General features: G+C 28.7%; 2 protein-coding genes and 1 non-coding gene across 7 annotated transcripts in view; 2 read left to right on the top strand and 1 right to left on the bottom strand.

Annotated features, from left to right (window-relative positions):
• The window catches only part of LOC129983575 (uncharacterized), a 146,092-nt gene that overhangs the window by 56,702 nt on the left and 73,601 nt on the right, over positions 1-15,789 (bottom strand). The window lies entirely within an intron of this gene.
• On the top strand, positions 2,265-2,353 carry Trnay-gua (transfer RNA tyrosine (anticodon GUA)). The gene is given in 2 exon segments: positions 2,265-2,301; positions 2,318-2,353. It is a non-coding gene; the product is annotated as a tRNA-Tyr (tRNA).
• Positions 10,855-15,789, top strand: part of LOC129983574 (uncharacterized) — a 62,233-nt gene continuing 57,298 nt past the window's right edge. The window contains exon 1 of the mRNA XM_056093102.1: positions 10,855-11,016. The gene's annotated coding sequence lies outside the window, so the exon portion shown is untranslated. The remainder of the gene's footprint in view (positions 11,017-15,789) is intronic.

Genomic DNA, 15,789 nt, shown 5'->3' with positions numbered 1-15,789 from the left:
ACAAGAGCCTTAAAACATTTAGAATTTATTGAAATTGTTTTTTTTTCTTAGTTCACAGTTATTTGAGTCTTTAAAAAAGTGGTTTCAACCATATCAGAGAGAAATTAATGCATAAAATCTATTTTCCTAGCCTTATCTTGGGTTCCGATTAGCTTAACTCCCCACATCATTTTTTATTTCAAATTTATTGTCACATCATTAACACTTAGCGTCCGGCAACACAAGAACGGTGTCGTACGTAAAATATCGCTTAATGGCCGACGTCACCACAGTGGTGTCGGACGCAGAGTATACAGTTTATTAAGTCGACAATTTATAATCTCTCGATAACATCAAAAACTCCTGGCGACAAGCGAAATAAGCTTAATTAGGGCTGCCGGCGCCAAGCGAAGAATTTTTTACGTCACATACGGACGGCAAAGTGTCAAAACAAAAAGTGAAAATTTCGTATGGACTGATTATATAAAAAGTGAAACTATAAAAAAAGTCCTGATTGGTTTTTAAAAATTATAAAAATATACTGAAGACATTTTATCTATGTTATTCTTTTTCACAATTTCGTGTCTTTTTTATTTTTTAATTCACTCCAGATTTGAAAAGAAGAGTGAGGAGGCGATAATTTGCCATGCAGATTTACAGAAAGCTAGGGAGGTTGTTTTCAAACGCCTCTTCCCTTGACTCTTAAGATCAGTAACCTTTATGCTATTCATGATGAAAAAAATAGTCCTAAATACTACAGAGCAGAGTGTTGTGCCTACAGCTGCTATATTTGGTACGAAGTTATTTCCTGGATAATAAGTGCTAACTAAGAAAGTGTTTTCAAAATTCTAATCGAAAATTTGTCAGAATTTTAAAGTCTCTCCTCACTAATTCGAAAGAATATTTTTGAATAATGTTTCTGCACTATTTAATAATTTTTTTAAAAAAAATAAGCTTTTTATTTATAGAAATTTTGTTCCCATTGAGTTTTTTCCCCCTCTAACTCGATTCTTTCAAGCATGATCGATTTCCTGAACTACTTATATAAATGCAATAATTCAATTTTTAATAAATACATTTAATAATTTTTAAACCATTTAGCGACAAAGTATTTTTTTAAGTTTAAAAATACACTTTCTTCATTAAGTACTTTAAAAACTAAACCACGAAGCCTTAAATATTTTGATATAGGTGGTTCAAAAAATAAACTGTCATTCTTGAAAGAGTTAATACATTTTTCAAAACATTTTAAATATATTTTACAACAATACTTTTTAATATTTCAATTACTTGATTAATACACACGGCGATATTAAATAATTTTATGTGTACACATTATCGTTGCTATATAATTCAGAATAAACTTAAAAAATTGAATAACGAAACATGAATCAATTCTGAAACATTATAATAATACGATATTTCGGAATTGAAGTTCGAATCTTCTCGAAATTATTTATTAATTCAGATGTTAAAACACACACAGAAACAAAAATTTCGCCAAACAAAGCTAGTACGTCACAAAAGGAAGGATTATATCAGCTTATAGAAGTGTCATTTGGCTGTTGTCAATTTTAAAGTAAAGTAATGGGAATCAGATAAATAATGAATAAAGTAATTAATACAAAGTCAAAACATTGCATCCCAGCATTGCTGGTGAACAGAAGAAAACGAAATCTATCAGACACATCATTTAAAAACTCCTTTGATAGTTATAAAAACTGTCTAATTGAAATTGCGGAATAAAAACCTTTAAATTGATAACCTTAATTTTATCTGTAATTGCGATGTTGTATTGTGCTAAACATCATTAAGTCTTATATACATCGAAATAGTTTAATAATTCTTAAAAAAATCAGTTCAAATATTTACTTAAATAAAAATTTCATTTAGAATAAGGCAATAACATTTTGCATTTAATTTTTCCAAGAATCGAATTTAAAAATTCGATAAATATTTGATAGTTTAGAAATTTCTATTATCATCAATAATTTTATTCAATTGAAATAAATTATTTATGAAATTGAAATTATTTACGAATTATTGAATTCATATAATTATTATTCAATTATCTTATTCAATGTTTTGTTTTACGTCGTTGTGTATGATAAATATCCTCGTAGACTACTTAGTGTTCAGTGAATCGGGATGTTTCATTCAGGTGCAAAGATGCGTCATTTTTCTTAGGCAAGAAAACATTCTTTAGATAACTTTATTCTTGAAAACATTTTTTTTCCCATATGAAAGACATCGTGTTAAAGTTTCCCAAAGACTGCTTTTACGTACCGTCGATAGCTCAGTTGGCAGAGCGGTGGACTGTAGAGAGTTGAGTGCAGTTATCCATAGGTCGCTGGTTCGACTCCGGCTCGACGGAAAATATTTTTCTTTCTTCATGAATCAATTTATGCTATATAATGTATCAATCGCAAATATATTTTCGAATAAAATTGGCCATTCACATCTGTTTATCATTTAAAAAACCTGGTAAAAATCAGGAAATTAAATTATTATTATTTAATGTATTACGACAATAGACCTGTCATATCACAGCTAATATATAAAAAAAATTTTTGGAATAAATTATATTTATATATGTACATACTTATTAAAAGATCGATTTTTTTAACAGGAAATGTAAATAATGATTATAAGAATTTTCGATAATAATAATTTTCAAAAGAAATTTATAAAGTGTCTTAAAAATATCAAAATGAAGGCGAAGTGTCTATCAGACCATGTGATTAATAATATATTTATCTGAAATAGAAAAGCTTAATTTTATGTTTTGAAAAATAAAATATCTTTTCAAGCACTCTGATTCTAATTTTTAATGACAAAATCTCCAACTATCTAGACTATAAAAGATAAGGCAAACAAAACATACTTAACAAAACACACTTCGAAAAAAAATTAGTTTCTCATTGCAGAAATTGTTGTCCATGATTATATCTGAAATTTCTGATACCGCTCTAAATGCATACAACAAATTTATAACTACAAGTTCTTACGAATAATATTGGTAAAATCCTAGAGGGGCCTACCTCTTGGCGACTTATTTGAAATCTCGCCAAGTTAACTACTAATTGAATATTTGAAAATTGAATATTCAATTAAAAAACGATACTTGAAGGCCAGAAATAATAATAAATATAATAATAATAATATAATAAATATATAAATATAATAATAAAATAAAATAAACATAATAATAAAAAAATAATAAAAAAATCCGTCTAGGTTGAATAATAAAATAAAATAATAAATAAATAAAAATAAAAAATAAATAAAATAAACATAAAAAAATAAAATAAATTAAAAATAAATAAAAACCGTCTAGGTTGCCGCATTGGCGACGTTATCGCCACTCGTTTGGCGAGAATTCAAAAAAAAAAAAAAACCAAGAGGATCCATCCATAATATTTATTAACTTGACTCTTTTGACCTAAGTAAATAATATGTATCTAAATTTCCCCTCTAATATTTATTGCACAGTATGTCATATCTCGTATCTCCTGATCCAGTTTCCCCATAAATATCTTTAGAAACACGGTATGCTTCCATGGAAGGATAATCTACTCGGGAACCTGAAAAATGCATGTTTAAAATTCTCAATCTTCATCAGACTGGAGCAGATCGTGATAACGAACTCACATGAATGAATATATTTCTGCAGATGTTGCTTCTGGTTAGTAAAAGGATTTCAAGCAGATTAGAAAAACTTTTATCATTGTGTGGAAATAACACTGAAAGCAGGTTGAAATCAAGACATATCTGGGAATAAGTTAGTTTCATCTAATTCAGAAGGTAAGTACAGAATAAGTTACTTTATTTGATGAAAATATCTCACAATGTTATATAGTTACTTGCAAAACATAAAAAAATTAAGTAGTTCATAGACTGCTGAATATTTTTAAAGTATAACAACTATTTTTCAGTTATTTCTTTCATTTCTATTTGTTCAGAAACATTTTTTACTCCCTTTGTTTCAAACGGAAAATATTTTTACCATTTTGTCAATGGTTTTAGACGGAAATATTTTGCATAAATGCCATGAAAAATAGAAATTTACTAAAGAACAAAAAAATTCTTCTGATTCTAACAAAAGGAAAGATGCGACTAAAATGAGACATAATTCAAATGAAATAAAAGAAAAGGAAGACAATGACACAATGTACATGTCATCATATGTTTTCAGTTTCATTCGTAAAGTCGCAATAACTATGAGAATATAAATCTTGAAATTCGTGTGGCATTTAGGCATGGATCGTCTTAACGATTTTTACTATATTGTATAATAAATAAAATGTAATTCGAAAACCATTAGTCTAACCGAAGTCACTCACGCAAAAGTTTTAGAGTTCGATCAATAGCAACTACCAGAGAACAAAAAAGCAATTGTTTTTTAAATGATAATCTTTGTCGAATAATGTCAACGTTGCAATATACCATCTGTTTATTGCAACATGCGATACATATGATGCAAAAATCATTGAAAACATTCTGAAGGGACGACTTTTCGATTGAGTAATGGCAAATCTGGCAGGTCATTATTTCTTGGATAGTAGTTGTTCATTAAGAAGCGATTATTTAAACTTTTTAATTAGATTTTCAAACAGATCAATTAAAAATTAATAGAAATTTTTACTTTTAATGTAATGTAATAATTTTAGAGAATATTATTTGTTCATAGATGATTTTTCATGCCATTTGTAACTTTTCAGAGGTATGTTTATATGATTTCATATCTGTAATTTTTGTTTTTCATTTAATTATTTTATTTGTATATTTTATTCTTTGTATAATTATTCATACAGTAAAAATTAATACTGAACATAGATGGCGCAAAATGCTCTAAACTATTTGTATGTGGAACCATTTGGAATGTGAGGGAAGCGCACTTAAGCGTTTTTATTGTAAACGCTTCAACCAGAGAGTTGGTGTAAAACTGGTTCAAGCAGGCACCGCTCGCTCTTTTGTTAGTGTTAGCAGCAAAAGGAATTATTCGTTCGCTCTTTGTTAGCGGCAATTTCTACTTTCAAATGTATAGAATATATTATGTGTTTCTTTATGTATATGTATGATCATCGTCCATGTGTGTTGTTATATGTGTGTGTGTGCGAAAATAAATAAGAAAAAGACAAGAAAGCATCTTTCCTTGGATTAAACACACACAACCAGCTACATATATTATAAGCACCGGCGAGATTTCAGCATGAGAAACAGTTAAGTTTCTTCATTTTTTTCTTCTTATTATTGATTATTAGTTTTGATGTTTTTAAAGAGAAGAACATCTGATGAGTTTAATAAAAAGTTCTCGAATAGCGAGCGAACGTTATTTTTCTTTAGTTTCGGTTTCGTTTCGCAAACGATTTGTTCTATAAATTCTTTATAACATGGACGATCCGAAAATATATAAGGAACACATAACGGAAATTAAAGTCGCCAGAGTCAAGGTTAAGGACTCCTTGACTAGATTGGAAAATACTGCAGACGAATTAGAATCAAAGAATGAAATAGTGATTCGTTTGGAGAGATTAGAAGAACTTTTGAAAGAATTCGAAAGATTGGATTCAGAATTAACTGTTGAGGATTCTGAAATCGAGGAATTCGAAAATAGATATTTTTCCTACAAATTAAAGTTTCAAAATAAAATTGATGTTTTTAATATTTCTCAATCTACTTCTGCTGAAACACAAAATTCTTCAGTTTAATCTAATTCGAATTTTGTTTACCAAATCTTAGTATACCAATGTTTTCTGGTAAATTTGAGGATTGGATGAACTTTAAGGATTTATTTGTATCCACATTTCATTCGCAAATTTCATTAAGTAATAGTCAAAAATTTCAATATTTAAAGGGTTTGCTGTCTGATGAATCCGCTTCTTTGATTAAACCGATACCGTTGTCCAATGACTCCTACGAAAAAGCATGGGGAAAATTAATGGACAGGTATGATAAAAAGAAGAAAATTATTCATGCATTAATTAAAACATTTTTGGAACAAAAAGGCATCTCTTAATCCAATTCAAAGAATTTGAGAAATATAGTTGACACGAGTGATGAGGTTTTGAGAGGGTTAAAATCTTTAGGAGAAGAGGCATCTAGCAGAGATCCATGGCTGATTCATTTGTTATTGCAAAAATTAGACCCTGAAACAAGAAGACTTTGGTCCGTGAAAACTTCAGAAATAGAATTTCCTACGTGGGAAGAATTCTTGGAGTTTTTTAATACCAGATGTTCATCTCTTGAATTAATGGTTTACAATGAATCTGATGCTAAAATTCCTGCTAAGTCTAATTTTGTTGCATGTGAAAATATTCAAAGAAATAAAACTGATAAAAAATTGTTTGAAATGTTCGAACATTAAGTGTATTAAATTTAGAAATATGGATTTGAATGTCCGAAAGAATTTTGTAAAACGAACCTATCTTTGTTTTTTATGTTTGAATTCGCATAAATATAAAGAATGCTCGAATAATCATTTAAAGTGTATCATATGTCAAGGAAAACATAATTCACACTTGCATGAAGATGTTAAAAGAAATAGTGCACGTGTTTCAGATCCCAGACCTAATGATAAACAAACCACAAAACACCCCTCTGAAGGCGATATCTGTCAAGGGGGAAATTCGCAATGCAATAAATCAGTGGCACATCAAAGACCCGTTAGTTATAGTACGTCTCTAAACAACTCAAAATTTATATCATTCATTCCCATGGCAAAGGTTTTACTGTATAATAGTGAGGGCGATTCTTTTTTTATTTAGAGCTTTGCTAGATAGCGGTTCGGAGTCCACTTTTGTCAGTGAAAATGTAATAAATATTTTAGGATTAAAAAGAAAGAATACTAGAGTGCCTCTAAGTGGGATAAGTGGGGTTCAAGCAGGAACCACACGTGGCTCAGTTAATTTAAAAATTGGGTCAAGATTTAGTGAAGAATATTTCACAGTTAATGCCTTTATTTTAAATAAAGTTGCTTCTCAAATCCCAGTTGAGAATATTAACATTAAAGAGTTAGATTATTTGAAGGGGATCCCTCTATCAGATGAAGATTTTTCAAGGCCATCAATATGTGATATAATTTTGGGCTCTGACTGCTTTTTCTCAATCCTTCTTAATGGAAAAATTAGCGGGTCTGAAGGACAACCAATTGCGCAAAGCAAAATATTTGGTTGGGTTGTCGCAGGTCAGATTCGAAGGGATTCTATTTCATCATCGTACACGCAATCGCATCTGATTTCCTTCGAAAATGATTGCAACATTGATTCTGTTTCGCAAAAATTTTGGCAAATGGAAGAGTTGCCGGATAAAAGGTTTCTTTTGTCAGAAGAAGAAGACTTTTGTGAAAATCATTTTAAATCGACTTACAGAATGAATGATCAGGGTCGATTTGTTGTAAGAATGACTATTTATAAGGACATTAATCAGTTAGGAGATACAAAGGGAATGGCTGCTTCTAACAATGGAAAAGAAAATTAAATTTGACACAGAATTTGAAATGAAATACAAGGGTTTTATGAGTGAATATGAAGAATTGGGGCATATGTCACCTAATAAAGATTTTGATTCTTCTAAACCGGATTACTTTCTTCTTCATCATGCTCTGCAAAAGAAAGGCGTATTACAACCAAACTTCGAGAATGATTCTGCAAATCCTTTGATGGATCCTGCAAACCGCCTAACTCTCATTCGTTGAATTCAGTTTTGGAGGGAGGAAAAATTTTGGAGGGAGGCAACCAGATATTCTTACTATTCTTGTCAGATTCAGACTAAATAAAATTGCTTTCACTTCCGATATAAAGCAAATGTATAGACAAATTTTAATTGATTCAGAAGATTAAAATTTGCAAGAAATAGTGCGGTGAAATTTACCTGATTCCACTAATAAGGAATACAAACTTTCTACGGTAACTTATGGAACTTCATCCGCTCCATTTTTAGCTACTAGATGTTTACATCGAATAGACTCGGATTCTCAAATTATAAATCCCGAAATATCTAAATTAATTCAAAATTCCTTTTATATGGATGACTTGATCGCTGGAGAAAAATCTAATGAAGAAGCAATCGTGCTAATCCAAAAATTGTCGGAAATTCTAGACGTCCGAGGATTTCACTTAAGAAAGTGGCGTTCCAATTCTCCGCATGTCTTAAATAATTTATTTGAATGTCTAAGTATTAATGAATCCAATGTGGTAATTCATCCCGAAAACTGTTCTAAAACTCTTGTACTTATTTGGGACTCTTCTACAGATTACTTTGTTTTTAAAATTGACTAACTTTTAGAATGAAATACCAAAAGATCTTTTCTGTCCCAATCAGCAAGGATATTTGATCCTTTGGGTTTTCTTTCACTTTGCACAATATTAATAAAAATCTTTTATCAGCAGTTATTGTTGCTGAAACTTGATTGGGACAATGCCTTACCGGAACATTTTGCAGTAAAGTGGCGTAAATTCAAAAAGGAATTTCAGCAAACATGTCTCATTTCTATTCCGAGATGGCTTCTAATTACAGAAAAGGAAATTCTTCTTCATGGCTTTTCGGATGCATCGGAATCAGTATATGCCTGTGTAATTTATGCGGTTCAACGATCTGATAATGGTTGTACTAAAGTCAGCAACGAAAAGTAAAGTAGCTCCACTAAAGCCTGTATGCCTTCCACGTCTAAAGTTAAATGGAGCTCTCCTGTTAGCCCGATTATTATCTGTTTTAATTAATATTTTTCATGATCATGTTATTAATTTATATGCTTGGACAGATTTTCAAGTTGTTATTTCCTTGTTGTCTTCACTTCCTCGAAATTGGAAGCCCTTTGTAGCCAACAGGATTTCAGAGGTCTAGGACCTCATCCCTCAAAATAAATGGAGGTATATGCCGTCAAAGGAAAATCAGCAGATATAGGATCTAGAGGTTTGTCTCCTTAGGATCTGCCAGACTGCCGCCTATGGTGGGAGGACCCTACTTTCCTATCATCATCAAAGGCTGATTGGTCAAAGCAACCAATATTCAAAAATAATAGCATTGTCCTTAAGGAAAGAAAAAAAAACTGAATGTGTATTTGCTGCAATTTTGAAAAATGATTTAATAGATTAATTAATTGAAAAATATTCGTCATATACTAAGTTAATTAATGTACTATGTTTTTGTATTGGATTTATAAATAATTGAAAAGCTGGTAAGGTTAATAAGAATTCTACAGGTATAATTGAACCTATAACTACAAAGGAAAGAATTTTTGCTCGTAATATTATTGTAACATATGTTCAAACTGTATTTTTTGAGGCTGAAATTTATTGTATAAAGTCAAACCAACCAATGCCAAAGAAAGACCCACTATCAGCACTTTGTCCATTCATTGATAAGGACGGGTTGCTCAGAGTGGGAGGGCGTCTTCAAAATGCATCTTTGCAGTATAATGCAAAACATCCTATCATATTACCTAACCAGCATAAATTAAGTATTCTAATTGTACAGTATTTTCATATTTTAAATTTGCAAGCATGTGGTAATTTGTTAATAGGTATTTTACGCCAAACATTTTGGATATTAAATGTTAAAAGAATAGTTAAAAAATGTGTATTAAATTGTGTTGTATGTTGTAGATTTAGAAGAAATATGTCAAAACAAAAAAATGGGAGATCTTCCTGAAAGACTAGTGACTCTCAATAGACCATTTTTTGTCTGTGGTATTGATTATGCAGGTCCAATTTCTATACTGAAACACCTAGGAAGAGGAGCCAAAACAATGAAAGGTTATATTGCTGTATTTGCATGGTTTGCTACGAAAGTTTTAGATTTAGAATTAGTAACTGATTACACGTCCGATTCCTTTATCGCTGCATTGAAACGTTTTTGCTCAAGAAGGAGCACACCTAAACATATTCAGTCGGAAAATGGAACTAATTTTTTTAGAAGCTAAAAGGAAGTTCAAAGATTTATACAACCATTTATCTAAAATTAATCTAGATCAAAAGGTTTCGTATTTTCTTTCTCAACAGGAAATTGAATGGCATACTATCCCTCCTGTGAGACCGCATTTTGGTGGACTCTGGAAAGCTGCCGTAAAATCTGTAAAATTTTACTTAAAGCGAGTTTTAGGAAATTCGAATTTAACATTTGAAGAACTTTATACACTATTAACTCAAATAGAGGCGATATTAAACTCAAGACCTCTAGTTAGTTAAGATAATGATGATGTAGATAACTTAAATGTTCTAACACCATCTCATTTTATAATTGGAGATGTAATTACTAGTCCCTCTGAGACACTGGAAGTATCTACACTTTCATTGAGAAAAGGCTGGGATATTGCCCAAAAAATGAAATTAAATTTTTTGGAAAAGATGGCATATAGAACTCGTTAAAATAAGAAAAAATGGAAAAATTGTTATCCAAACATTAAAATCGGTGATATTGCAATTATTAAAGAAGACAATGTTTCCCTAGCAACATAGCCTCTTGGTAAGGTTCTAGCTATACATCTTGGTAAGGATGGGGACATAAGAGTAGTTACATTAAAAACTTTGAAAGGGCTTTTTTAAAAGGTCTAAAACTTTGTATATTACCTGTGCATCAAGAATGACTTCTTGATGGGTGGGAGTATGTTTATGTGATTTCATTGTTTGTAATTTTTGTTTTTCATTTAATTATTTATTTATTTTTATTCTTTGCATACTTATTCATACAGTAAAAATTAATACTGAATATAGATGGCGCAGTATGCGCTAACCCATATGTATGTTTGGAATGTGGGGGAAGCGCACTTAAACATTTTTATTGTAAACACTTCAATCAGAGAGTTGATGTGAAACTGGTGCAAGCAGGCACCGCTCGCTCTTTTGTTGGCGGCAAAAGGAATGGTTCTTTCGCTCTTTGTTAGCGGCAATTTTTACCTTTAAATGTATATATTATGTGTTTCCTAATATATGTGTGATCATCGTCCATGTGTGTTGTTATATGTGTTTGTGCGAAAATAAATAAGAAAAAGACAAGAAAGCATCTTTCCTTGGATTAAACACGTACAACCAGCTACAGGTATCAATTTTATATTCGCGCAATCTTTTTTTTAATTTTAATATATATTTCAAAGTTTTTTATGTATACTTCATCGATTAATTAAAGCATTTTTAATTAATACATTTGTTAATTTCATTGATTACAATTAATGCATTTTGTGGTTGAATGCTATCTTTGCTTTAATTAAAATTAAATTTGGAAAATCATATAATGACAGATTAACCGATTAAAAGTTGTTTATGCTACTATGTTGCATACTAGAGATTCGAATTACTTTTAAATTATTAAGTAATTTTAAATTACTTTTAAATTATTAAGTAATTTTAAATTACTTTTAAATTATTAAGTAATTTTAAATTACTTTTAAATTATTTAAATTACTTTTAAATTATTAAGTAATTTTAAATTACTTTTAAATTATTAAGTAATTTTAAATTACTTTTAAATTATTAAGTAATTTTAAATTACTTTTAAATTATTAAGTAATTTTAAATTATTTTTTAATTATTAAGCCTGAAACAGCGAAAGTAATCTCATTTTTTCATATGGCAGAATACGGCGTATTTTATACTTAAGTGTATCATAGTTTGAAGAGAGCCAATTATGTACTTCTTCCGGTGGAAGAAGGTCTAAAATTTCAAAAAAGTCCACTATTTTACAGTCAAGATGCATTTACGAAAATTCAATTTATCTGGCTCGCTGCGGTTTTGATTTATTATGTTTCTATTGCATGGATAAGGAAACAAGCATCTTTTGACTGATTTGGCTCCAAATTTGATACAGTTTTACAATTCTATAGATTGAAGTGTATAATTAATTGCATTTATCTATCTCCTTGCTGAATTATTATGTTCACATAAAAAGGAAGACATGATGTTACAGATTAGAGTTCGAATCCCTTTTAAATATTTTAATTACTGCACCTGAAATAGCAAGAGTGATCTCTTCTTTCATATGGCAAAATATGATGCATTTTATATTTAAATCTGCCATATTTTGAAGAGATCCAGTTGTTTATTTTGACATATAGACATACTTCGTTCGACATTTAATAAAGACCTATTGTATAAAGACCAAGCATTAAATTTCTTTTAGCTCTTACCGCTTTTGAATTATAGCATTTTTATACAGATCTAATATAATACATCTCTATCTCTCCGAGAAATCATAAAGGGATAAAATTCCTAAAATATTTCGTACTGAATCTGTGAGGTCAGAAGATCGAGGTCGAATTTTTCTGAAGATCACCATACTTCCTTTTTGTATATTCTGCATACACAAAAATAAAGAAGACATTCAATCGAAAATAAGATTACTATTTTTTTTCTTTTTTTATGAAAATAAAAGTTAAGAAATTGCCAAAATTTAATACACTCCTAATTTTTGCAAAAGAGCCCACCATTCACAACAAAAACTACAATCCAACACGAGAATTTTCGTTTTAACTAACGGATAAAGTCAGTGTCAGTGAAAAATAAGTTTTGTAAATGCAGGAATAACAATGATTAATTTTGCTTCAATATAAAGCATTGCGTGAAATAAAATAAACGTATGGAGTTTGTAAATCAATAAGATTACAAAACAAATTCATTTACAAGTGTCATCTAACTGCACATCGATTTACATTGTTTTATAACTAGTCGATCTTTTTTCCTCTTGTAAAATGTATAATTGATTCCAAAATTATGTTAGTATTGTATATTTAATCTGGGAATACATTTTGCTCCATTGAAATAAAATTTAAAATTTTATAGATATTGTTTTAAGAAGTCAATTAAAAAAATGTCATCCAATATTGGCAAAAATTTTAAAATATTTAATAAAAATTTTATAAGTAATAGAAATAATTTTTTTTTATTTTACAAACTTCAATAAAAATAAACTTTTAATTCATTCATTAAAAAAAATTCGCATTCGAATTTTATAAAAATTTCAGCTACATAGTATATTGCCTAATAAATTTTTCTTTGATTCAGGATTGTACAAATTCCTACTCATCGTTATTATTCTTAAAAAAATGCTTCTATTTGCTTAAAAATTAACAATTTTTTTCTGTGTACATACCGAAACATATAAAGAAAAAAAATAAGCACTTTTTAATTTCTTGAGAATCAATAGCTCACTAATATTCTGCATAGTAAATATTCATGCTAAAGTTAGAAATACTACAATACTTTCCAAATTTTCAAAAAAATAAACGTACGGCAGTAGTACATATCTTGTAATTTTTTCATTAAAAATCTAAAAATAATTAATTTACTTCAAAATTAAAATTTAAATTATGATCGACATCATTTAAAAAATTAAAGAACATTAAATCCCGAGAAAAAACATCGAATTCTAATTTTCATAGTCAGCTGATGCTGCCATTAGGTAATTACAAAATTTTCCATTTTTTCTCCTGAAAGATAAAATAAAAATCTCTAAAAATATATAAATCGTTTGCAATAAATTCATTACTTTCAATGTGATTCAGATATTATAACTACTAATAACTAGCCAACACAGATATCGAAACTTTTGCGTTGATATTTTATTTGAAGTACATAATTAGAAAATTAAATATAAAAATAATAATTTTTTATACGTTTTTAAATGAAAATCAAAAAATGAAATCAAATCATGCAGAATATTTGCCATTTAGTAGTGTAACTGAGAAGTTAAATATTGTTCAGTTATATAAAAAGGAAATAAATTCTTAAATATTAATAAACTCTGAGCAATTTATTTCATACACTAATAAAGTGAAAAGCTTAAAACTATGCATCGATAATAATAAAGAAAATTTTCAAATTGCAAGTCAAGAAAATAATTTTTCTTAAGTTTTAATGCATGTTGGCTTATCTTAAATTTGGAAAATCCAGCTTGACCTCATTTCATTTTGCAGACGTTTTATAATTAGCTTAATTTAGTTGCAAACAATTATAATCTTTAAATAATAATTTGAAATATACAATAATTAATTGCTCTGTCCCTGGAATTCTCTTTAAAAGCTAAAATACCAAGAATCTTCAAAGTAATTTCAGTTCTTCGGCATTGAACCAATTTATAAAGTCTAAGCCAGACATTTGTGATTAAGGTAGATGTATTAAAATCAAATTAGAGATTCTATTTTTGAAATTTGTCTAATAACATTATATTTTATGAAATTAGAACATCCTAATGCAATTTTTATGATAAAATCATTTTATTTAAAGCTGCTTTTAAATTTTTAAAATCACTTAATTAATAAATTTCAAATATTTTCTTAGAAATATTGAAAAGTAATTACAATATTATTTATTTTCCCTTAAACGAGCAAATTATTGTTTTAAATTAAACTTTCCTTTTCTTTTGCTTTAGTTTTTGGAAAATAAGATATTGTATGTTCTTTGCATATGTTATTTTATAGTGCATTCATAGGCGATAAAGGAAATAAAGTTGCATTTTTTGATTTTTTACTTGCACATATACGCAAAGAAACAGACAGACAATTTGTCAACAGAGTTGTTACAGTATATAGGTAAAAAAAGATAACTACCAAACGCAAAGAGCTAAAATTTGGTATACATTGATCTGATTAAGATCTACACTTTTGTTCTGAAAATGTATACCAAATTTCATCTATCTAGCTCTTTGCATTTTGCTATCGTCAGATTCCCATGTGATCGAACTGCTATCCAATCACATATCCTGTGAATTAATTTCATTTAATATTTGATAGATATTTACTAATGTTGCGTAAAAACCATAAATCAAATTTCATTCTTCTTTCTAAAAGTTCTTTTTGATTTAATTTGATTTATGGTCACAGACAGATAGACATGCTTCCTAAAATTTATTGTTTATCTGGGTCGTCTGTAAATTAGAGATTCGTCAAAATCTCGAGTTAGAATTTTTTTTTGACGATCACATTACTTTTCCTTCTTATATTTTGAATATGAAAAAAGTAAAAATTATATTTTTTAAAAGCAGGCTATATTTAAATAATTAAACTTCTAACTACTTATTTTAAATTCAAAATAAAATTCACGAAAGTGGATTCGTATATATCTTCATTTTGAAATATTAACTAGTAAATCATACAGATATCGACGGTGAAAGCATTTTTCTTCTACGTCTCCATAGCAACCGATTTTAGTTAACAAGTAAACAGTCGTCTGTCGTCTCTTGTTGATTCGAAAAGCCAGGAAAAATACTTCGTATCGATTCGTAAATCGTACGAAAAATATGTTATTTTGAGTCTTAATTCCCAACAGATAATTCTGAGGTTTAAGTTCTTCGTCTTGTATCGGAAAAAAATGTAGCACGAAAAAAAATTGCTTGTTTACAATGAAATGAAATGAAGAAAGCTTTAAAATATTCATTCCAAATTTATTCACTGAATAAAGAATGGCGAATTCTTTTATCCTTATATTATATAAATAAACCTATTAATAGTTCTACCTGAGTGTGAAAAATGCTCTTATTATTTCAAAACAATTCAGATTAATTTAAAGTGATTTCTATTTATGTACTAGGAGTTTTTAGTTTGTAGTTTTAAAATACAGGAAATAAAAATTGATTAACAGATTTTTCAGGCCGAAATGTAACAGAAATCGCTGGGAAAAGATGGTAGCAAGAAAAATTAAAACTAGATAAATCCTAAATTATACTGAAGTTATTCAAATAATTGATCTATTCATTAAAAAAGTTTTAATTGTATATATTATCTTAAGCAACTAAAAAAAAGTTCACTTAAAAAAAAGTTAAAAGTTAATATCATTTGGAAATAATGGATAAATGAAATATCAAAATCGTGAATTAATTCTA

The sequence above is a fragment of the Argiope bruennichi genome, chromosome 9 (assembly GCF_947563725.1).
Source record: "Argiope bruennichi chromosome 9, qqArgBrue1.1, whole genome shotgun sequence".
Lineage (NCBI taxonomy): Eukaryota > Metazoa > Arthropoda > Arachnida > Araneae > Araneidae > Argiope > Argiope bruennichi.
This window is presented reverse-complemented; position numbering and strand designations above follow the sequence as displayed.